This window comes from Etheostoma spectabile, chromosome 7 (genome assembly GCF_008692095.1).
Source record: "Etheostoma spectabile isolate EspeVRDwgs_2016 chromosome 7, UIUC_Espe_1.0, whole genome shotgun sequence".
Classification (NCBI taxonomy): Eukaryota; Metazoa; Chordata; class Actinopteri; order Perciformes; family Percidae; genus Etheostoma; species Etheostoma spectabile.
Window position 1 is genome coordinate 21,772,125 of NC_045739.1, and position 9,214 is coordinate 21,781,338.

The 9,214-nt window shown below is 42.1% G+C and overlaps 1 long non-coding RNA gene across 1 annotated transcript in view; it reads left to right on the forward strand.

Annotated features, from left to right (window-relative positions):
* The window catches only part of LOC116692618 (uncharacterized), a 23,687-nt gene that overhangs the window by 235 nt on the left and 14,238 nt on the right, over positions 1-9,214 (forward strand). Inside the window, exon 2 of the long non-coding RNA XR_004332738.1 lies at positions 7,159-7,167. This is a non-coding gene — a long non-coding RNA (uncharacterized LOC116692618). The remainder of the gene's footprint in view (positions 1-7,158; positions 7,168-9,214) is intronic.

The following is a 9,214-nucleotide window of genomic DNA, read 5'->3' on the forward strand; positions in this document are numbered from 1 at the left end:
GTGTGTGTGTGTGTGTGTGTGTGTGTGTGTGTGTGTGTGTGTGCGCAGTAACAGCTTGAAACAAAGGCAGCAAAGCTGAACAAGGTAAACTTGAACATTGACTATGTATGTATGCAGAATAGGAAAACACAAGAAAGTTGAAATTGTGTGTATTTGTGAGAGTGTTTGTGTCCATTGGATTTGTTGTGTATGCATGCGTGCATTTAGGTGTGCATGCGCAGAGGCTTGTGTGTGTGTGTATGTGTGTGTGTGTTTGCACTTTCATCAGTGCACTTTCTTGACTTTCATCAGCATGGTTGCTCTACTGTACTGCATATCTGGCTGATTGCATCTGCGGATGCCCTCATGGGCTTGCATGGGTGGGTGTGCTCCAGTGTGTTTGTATGTACACTTACATTAAGTTACCCAACCATTATCACGTTATGAGGGCAAAGGTCACTGTTGTGTCATTGATGCTGGATAATAAGCCCTGCAGATGTGCCTCTTTGCAACCCCTTAAGTTTTGGCACGCTTTCTTGTGTTATAGATTTAATTTAATCCAATGATTATATCATCATGGACATGCCAGGAAGGACTGGAGAAAGTGGGTGGTGATTTCTGGCATAACTTCAGCTACTTCCAAGGTCAAAGCTCCAGCATCACTTGAGGTCTGCAGAACAGCTGTATAGTTAGACCAAACACCTTTCGGCTGGTGCACCCTGATGAAGGCCACGAGCCAAAATGCTTGGGTCCAACAATAAAGTTATGGCTTGCTAGGGTGTTAGCAGTTAGCTCCCCGGCTAAAGTCACATATGTCACATGTTTCCCAAAGATGTGTGAATGTACGTTTCTGTGTCAGTTTCTGGTGTGACTTGGCCTTAACTTAAGAAGACCTGAAACTGTATTTGCTGCTAAAGGTGCTTCTCTAAAGTAATGAATCAATGCTCTGAATACTTGATGTACGGGAGATTTTACGTTTTTGATTCTTGCTACATTGTAAAAAAAAAAAAAAAAAAAGAAAGAAAAGAAAAGAAAAGCAAAAGTCTTTGTTCCATGTCAAATTAAAGCTACAAAAGTGTGCAAAAAGTCAGAATACTTTCCAAAGCCAGTGGTTGTGTGGTGTTGCATATTTGTTGATTTGTCATTGCTTTACACATAATAATCTGTGGTTTTCTCTTTGGCTTCTAAAAATGTCATAACGACACTCTAATTCCAACTGTCCATGGGCTGGGAAAAGGTCCAAGACAGTGTTTATGAGCACAGAAATCTATTATCACTGACGCAAAAGTGCAAAAAAAAGAAATGGCAATTATTCTGTCCAGCACCGAAGCATCCATCTGGGACAGAGGCAGATGCGATCAATCCACTAGAGCTTCCACGCTGGATTATGTCTGTCACATCATCACCCATGTATCAAAACTGCATTAGCAAAATAGATCAATATACTTACTACGTATTATGTGAGCCCGTGTCCAGTATGATACTATAGAAAGGATTATTATGTGCGACCTAACACTTTTTCATTATTTTAATATTATCATTGAGTCATAAAAACTGATATGGTTAAGTGAATAGTGCACATTGCTTTTCCCTTAAGAGTTAGGACTTGGTAATTGAGCGATTTTTCCTCCTCCGGCTGTATAATGGGCTTGTCATGCTGTGCTGCTCAATGCATCTTCAAAAGGAACCAACTCTCTGTGGCTCTGAGGCGAGGGCTGTAAACTAGGTCGCCAGAATGATCAAGGAATTTTGCAAGACAGGAAAGAAAGTTTGGGAGGTGTGTGGTATGTGGGTGGGGGGGGGGGGGGGGGGGGGGGGGACATTATTAAGGTGCAATGGCTCGGGCCTGAGTGAATGCTTCTGGTTTGATTTATATGGGTCTAGGGAGAGAATTCTAAATGTGTGCTCAAAAAAGGCCAGAAATGCGCTCATTTATTCAGTAGGCCCATTTCTGTTGTTTGTTTTGAGAGTTATGTAAAACTGAGGCAGAGTTGAAGGTAAGATGAGGGTGAAATCACAAGGGGCATGGCGAGAAAAGAGGACGCAGTGTTCCTCCGCGAGGATCGTCATCAACAGATTCAGACAACTCTTGTCGTGTCTGACGGCCGGATAAAGGCACGTCTTAACCTTGTGCGTGAGCACTGGAAGATTGCGGTGGGAGATCATTCGTTTTAGTCTGATGGACACCGTCCCGTCCATAAAAGGTGTCGCACCATTAAAGGTCCCCTCTCCTTCCCTTTCTGCCCTATTGTTGCTGGTTTGGAAGGGGGTACAAGTTAGAGTGTGTGTCTAATGGTCTGGGACAGGGGGGTTCTTGCATGTAGGATAATAGCCTAGTTGAGTGCCAGACCTTGAGAGGCTTTTACATTTGACGAGGTGAGATCCTGTGAGCCTTTTCAACACTGTCAGTCAGAGACCACCAACTGCAGGTGTGCGTGCGTGTGTGAATGTGTGTGTGTGTGTGTGTGTGTGTGTGTGTGAGTGAGAGAGAGAGAGACAGAAATATAGATAGACAGAAAGGGAGAGGGAAACAAATAAAGACAGAGGGCAAGTTTAAGTGTGTGTGTGCATAAGTGTGTAACAGTAGGATGTTCTTTAATCTTGCGTATGCATGCTAGCAGTAAAAGATGGCACCATGGGGTCCATAATTGAGCTCCATTTCTCCATTAAGACCCAGACCTGCATGGCTAACTTATGAAATATGTAAACAGAGACTCTTTAAGCAATTTTGTCATTAGCCCGGCCCTGTGTGTGTGTGTGTGTGTGTGTGTGTGTGTGTGTGTTGACAGTAGTGTGCATGCAGTCTGCATGCATGCATGTGTAAAAAGGGTCTAGATGAATTATAGAAAGGCACTAGTTTTCTGACAACATGCAGGCAATCAGAAAGAAGTACCAGCTGTAGCTGCTGCAGCTGCTGAACCAGATTCAGACCTGCTGTGCATACAGTGTTTATATGATTTGACCTGACTGACACTCTGATATAGTGATAAAGTCAATGCACAGGCCATCCACTGCTGCTCGTTGTTGAAAAGTAGCAGTTTTGTTAATTAAAATCTGCAGCCCAGAAACCCCCCCCCCCCAAAGAAGAAACAGTCAAGACATCCCATGACAATAAAACACACAAACTAGTTGTTCAGATTTGGCTCATTAACCATGGAATTGCATTTGACTTTTATGCGGAATTTGCTGGTGGAGGGACAAGTATGTACCCCAACAGCTTGGTTTCCCCACATAACCCAGCCTGTGGGATCAAAAGGAGCCAAAAGGAGCAGAAAAAGGCAAATTCTCGTGGTTGTTCTTGCAAGAATTCTCATGTGAGAAGCAGACGCCTCAAATAGGAACGGTTAATGAAATGGCCTGGAAGTAAGCGGCTCATATTACAGCTTTTTAGCTGATGCATTAAAGAGATGGAAAATGAAGGCACTGCATCTAAGGGAAGGTGCTTCACTGGAAATCACAGAGAGGATGTCAGATGTCATTTGTTTTGTAGCCTACATTATTTCTGCACTTTTCCAAGATTACTAATTTATCAAGACTAAGAGTCTACAGCCCAACTTGCTGAGGCTGTATACCCTAATGCTGAATTCAGCATTCACAGGACCTTGTATATAAAAAGCAATGGTAGTGAAGGGGGAGAGACAAATCATTGTTTTATCCCGTTTTATTTGGGCCATGAATTAGCCTACACACAGGATTTTTGTCAATGTCAGGGACCAAGCAAAACAAAAGTTTTTGTTGATTTCTAATCTAAACAAACTGACCTGAATGAGACAAAAGGGGGCATAGGTATATACTAGGGTTGGGGGGGGAATCAATGCAGCATAGAGTACTGCATATGTGTTCCATGGCAATACTGTATCGATATTATATATGTGTTAGGCTGTTTGTCTGCTTGACAATCCCATTTTTGATCAATAAAATTGAAGTGAGATGAACAAACAGAGATTTTTCTTTCTTTCTAGATAAAACAGATGTTGACAAAGTTTCCTTTTGGGGACAGAATTTAAAATTGGAAACACATATTGAAGTTGGAAAAAAAAAAGGTAATAAATTGCAACATATCGCAGAATACTGCAATATGTTTAAAATCACAATAATATAGTGTCCTCTCTATTGGACACATTAAAATGTTGACCTAATGATGGTGCAACAGGAAAAGACAGGATCGCCAACGTCAGTAGGATTCATCCTCTGAGTTGCATTAATATCTGTATTTAATGTCATGGCAATCCATCCAGTGCTTGTTGAGATATTTCAGTCTGGACCTGGACTGACCAACATTGACATTGGCCAATCCAAAATCTCAAGCTGGGGATTTCTTAATAAGAGAGGGAAACACAAGTTGTCATAATAACGTGCACATTGCCCGGAAATCAAGATTGGGTCACGAGAACGTGAATCTTGTGTGATGCCACTACGCTAGCAGTGCTTACAGGAGACAAAGCAATGATGGAGATCAGGCTTAGAAGAAAAGAGAATGGAAAGTGGGGACAAAGCAGAGGGTGAAAAGGGAGGACATTAACATGGGAAAGGAATGGGGGTTGGGACAATGAGGCTAAAAGAAGAGAGGATTAGAGAGAAAAAATAGAGAGGAAAAAGACACATGGTCCCAAGTGGAAAGATTTTAGAAGAACTCCAATTTCTTTGTGTTACATGAGAACAGAAAGCCAAGCCTTTGGTGAATTGTGTTTATCTCACGCAGGGATCAAGCCAAACACGATTCCATTAAAGCGATGGTTGGGAAAATAATAAGAGAAGCTTTGACAGTGTGAGAGAGCACGTGCAAGAACGCATAACCTGTGAGGCAAGAAGGAGGTTGTAGCATACTGTATATGTCTACACAAGCAGGTTTTGCAAGTGACACGTGGAAATTGGGGGGGGGAGAGGCCAGGTAAACATCACGGACTACATATCCTGAGTGCTGTGAAAGAAAGATTGCATAAAACATTGTTTTATCATTTATTTAAGTTTTGATTCCTGATCCTCTGCTCACTCGGCTCATCTGGAAATACACAACTACTGTTGTATGAAATTGTATGGTGAATGCTAAAGCCTCGGAAACGGGTCGGACGGATGGAATGTGTTCTCTTTGACAATTGTGCAATAAGTATTTAGATTCTCTACTCAAGTAAAAATAATACCACACTGTAAGAAAAGTACTCAAGTAAAAGTCTGCCTCGAAAACGTAAATCTTGTAAAGGAAAATCTACTTTAAGTACTAAAAGTAAAAGTACTCAATGCAGAATAATCCTCACTTTGATTCATTGATTTTTTTTCGAATATACAAAGACCAGCAGACGAGAATTTACAGCAAAACAAATAAATAACAACAAATTAGACAATGAATTCATAATCCTCATTAATCCCACCCCATGTGTATTCAGGGATTGTGAAATCTACCCGGATACCAACTGTGAACGGGAACTCCCTCCCTCATACCCAAAATCAATTCCAAATTTACATCCACGACTACGTAATAATAACAATATTCCGTTGTTTTGCCCTAATTCCGTCACAAAAGACGATATTCCGACTAAGATGTTTACATGGCTAATGAAAGTAAGCATTCCACTAATATTCCCGTTTACATGTAGCCGTGCAAAACAGGAAATTCTCAAAGTTCACCAGTGGCAGCGGCGGTCCCTCTTTCATTCCTTCAACCAGCTTTTCAAAATGGTCGGCGTAGTGATGTATGCGCATAATCAAAAACCTTTTGATATCTAAGTCTTTAATAATGTTTAAAAGTATCTGTGTTTCTCCTTCTAATCGGGTCTGCAGCCTTGACAGCTGTTGGCTGGTTAGTTTATGTACAGTAACCATAGCAACGTACAGAGCCATAAAAGGGAAAGAAGTCGTAAAGTGAGTTAAAACCCCCCATTAAGACGCATATTCCTGCATATTCCGCTGTATACATGTCCAAAGAATGCCTTTAAAACCAAAATAATAGCGGAATATGTAGGGTTAGGGGTTAGGGGTTAGGGTTAGGGGGGTTAGGGTTAGGGTTAGGGGGGGTAGGGGTTGGGGTTCGGGTGGTTAGGGTTTAGGGTTGGGTTAGGGTTAGGGGGTTAGGTTAGGGTGTAGGGGTAGGGGGTTAGGGTTAGGGGTTAGGGTTAGGTTAGGGTTAGGGTTTAGGGGTTTAGGGTTAGGGTTAGGGGGTGGGTTAGGGTTTAGGGGGTTAGGGTTAGGGTCGGGTAGGTAGGGTTAGGGTTGGTTAGGGTTAGGGTTAGGGTTAGGGTTAGGGTTTAGGGGTTAGGGTTAGGGGTTGGGTTTGGGTTTAGGGTTTAGGTTGGGGTTAGGGAGGTTAGGGTTAGGGTTAGGGGTTAGGTTGGGTTACGGTTAGGGGGGTTAGGGTTAGGGTTAGGGTTTAGGTTGAGGGTTAGAGGATTAGGGTTAGGGTTAGGGGTTAGGGTTAGGGTGTAGGGGGGTTAGGGTTAGGGTCAGGGAGGGTAGGGTTTAGGGTTAGGGTTAGTGTGGGTAGGGTTAAGGGTTAGGGTTTGGGTTAGGGGTTAGGGTTAGGGTTAGGGTGTTAGGGTTTAGGGTTAGGGGTTAGGTTTGGGTACGGTTAGGGGGTTAGGGTTAGGGTTAAGGTTTAGGGTTAGGGTTAGAGGATTTGGGTTGGTTAGGGGGTTAGGGTAGGTTAGGGGTTAGGGTTAGGGTTAGGGTTATGGGTTAGGGTTAGGGGGTCAGGGTTAGGGGGGTAGGGGTAGGTTAGGGGTTAGGTTAGGTGTGTTCGGATCCCATAGTCCCCCACGCGTCGACGACCTTACGCAGTTGAATGGAGACTAAAGGTATGCACGGGCCGCCGCATGTCAGTCATTTTCCCACCACTAAAGTGTTAACCCCCAGGGTATCCCCTAGAGGGTTAGGGTTAGGGGGTTAGGGTAAGGGTTAGGTTAGGGTTAGGGGGTTAGGGTTAGGGTTAGGTTAGGGTTAGGGTTAGGGTTCGGAAAATGCTATGTTCGTAAAAAAGGCCTAATTCGGAATATCCAACTGGATTATGCTGTTTACATGACCTCTGTCAAATTTGGAATATTATCAAATTCAGACTAATAGTGGAGTGTTGGTGTGCGTGTAAACGTACTCAGTGATGTGCATTATTTCATGCCCGTGTGAGTGCTGTCAGATAATTCCACGGCGAGAGCCTGAAACATCGCTATCTACATATGTGCTTTCAATTAGAAACAGTTTGTACTTTGTGACTGTTGAAGTGTGTTTTGCTTTGTGGGAGATACAAGACCTAGTTTGATCTACTGGCTGTCACTTCAAATACTTGTGGACAAATTATAACATGGTTAAAACGGGATGGATTGAAACGGCTGTTAACGATGTTTGCTTCATACTGTGAAGACAAATCCTTGGATGTGAAAGGAATTTCATATTCATTTTGGAGAAATACACCTATTTGCTTTCTTGCTGAGAGTTTGATGAGAAGATTAATATCACTCTCACATCTGTGTGTTTAAATATGGAGTTAGAGCCTGGAGCCAGTTAGCTTAGCATTAGCATTAAGACTGAAACCAGAGGGGAACAGCTTGCCTGGCTCTATCCAAAGTTAAAAAAATATGCCTTTCAGCACCATTAAAGCTCAGTGATTAGGTTACTATGTTGGAATCATTGGTTTCATCCGAGGAATTAATCAATTAAGACTATTATTGAAAAATAGCTACAGCACGTGACTCCTGATAAAACCACAATTTGTTGTTTTTACATTACAGCTGGACCTAGGGACAGGCCAATCTTCTCGCTGATGGTCTCGCTTGCTTATGTACAGAAGCATCAGTATTAAATTATTTCATAACCAGTTAAAAGCTCCCTGTAGCTGCTTTAAATTCCTCCTGCCATTTGAAAGAGAACCTTAGATTAGATTAGTTATATATACTATATATAACTATATACTATACTTCATTCATCCCACAGCGGGGAAATTTCCTTATTACAGCAGCAGCATTTTCTACATGGCCAATAGGACAGATATTTACATCCACCAAGACATTTGTTACTATGACATAAACCATGCAAATGATGCTTCTGGGGGGCTTCTGTACGCCTGTTTTGATTGGTTCAACTCATCAGAGTCTTCTGCCTGATGACCTACAATTTTCCTCATTATACAGAAAAGAGATGGGGGTAGTCAGAGGTGAAAGGGTGATTAGAGTAATGATTATAGTAAACCCCTTTTATAATGTCTGCTGGATACATAAAGAGGACGCGGTGAGAGGATACAGGGGTTAAAAAGAGGATGAGAAGAGGGGGGTGCAGAGAGAGAGAGAGAGAGAGAGAGAAAGGGGATGTTAACGGAGGCAGGGGGTGAATAATGATGACAGCGGTGAGAGAGCCAAAAAAAAAAAAATGACACGTATAGAGTAAATACACAAAGAATGATTTCTGGGAATTCACTGATACGAATCATTGGAAAACTTTTGGTGGAATTTGAACTAAAAATACAGGAGCAGGGTTGGCAGGTTGAGGAGGAGAAAGAGATGAAGACAGATTATGATAAACTGTTGTTGACTCCAGGCTTACAGCTGGTTGATTGTTCATCTGTCCGTTTTCCCCACAGACTATTGGACACAACCAATCCTCTTACATTACCCTGACCTGCGGCCATCTAATCCATGGCCTCTCATTCCCAGGCAGCTACACACAGTCCCAGTTGACCAAACCTACATGTGTCATTGACTTTATTTTAGCACCTTTGGTTCCATTCCAGTCTACTGATCAGAGTCAGAGTATAACGTCTTTTGAAACCGTGATCACTCCTAACCTTTGGCCCTCAATCTGCTCCAACCTTGCCCTACAGAGATAGATTAAGCTTTTGGTTGTAAGGTGAAATAGCAAGAATACCAAATATAAAGATATGTAGCATTTAAAGGAATAGTTTGACATTTTGGGAAATACACATGTTTTGCCTATTTAGAAGAGAGGATTAATACCGCTGTGATCAACTGGATTCAACATTTTTATTTTTTCGTTTTCCACTGCGAATAGTACTCCCTTACCGTAGGCGGGATTCTCAGCTGATCACCGTGACGCTATAGTGACATCATCTTCAACTCGCTGGCTCCTTTCCTCAGCAATGATGTCAAGACTTCATCAGTTGTTCTGTGATTTGAGGGCTGCCATGGACAAAAAAAAGTGTATTTGACTAAATTTTGTCTGTTTTTTCTTGTTTTTTGTTGTGAGTGGAGGGTATGTGTATACATTTGTTTATATATATATATATATATATATATAT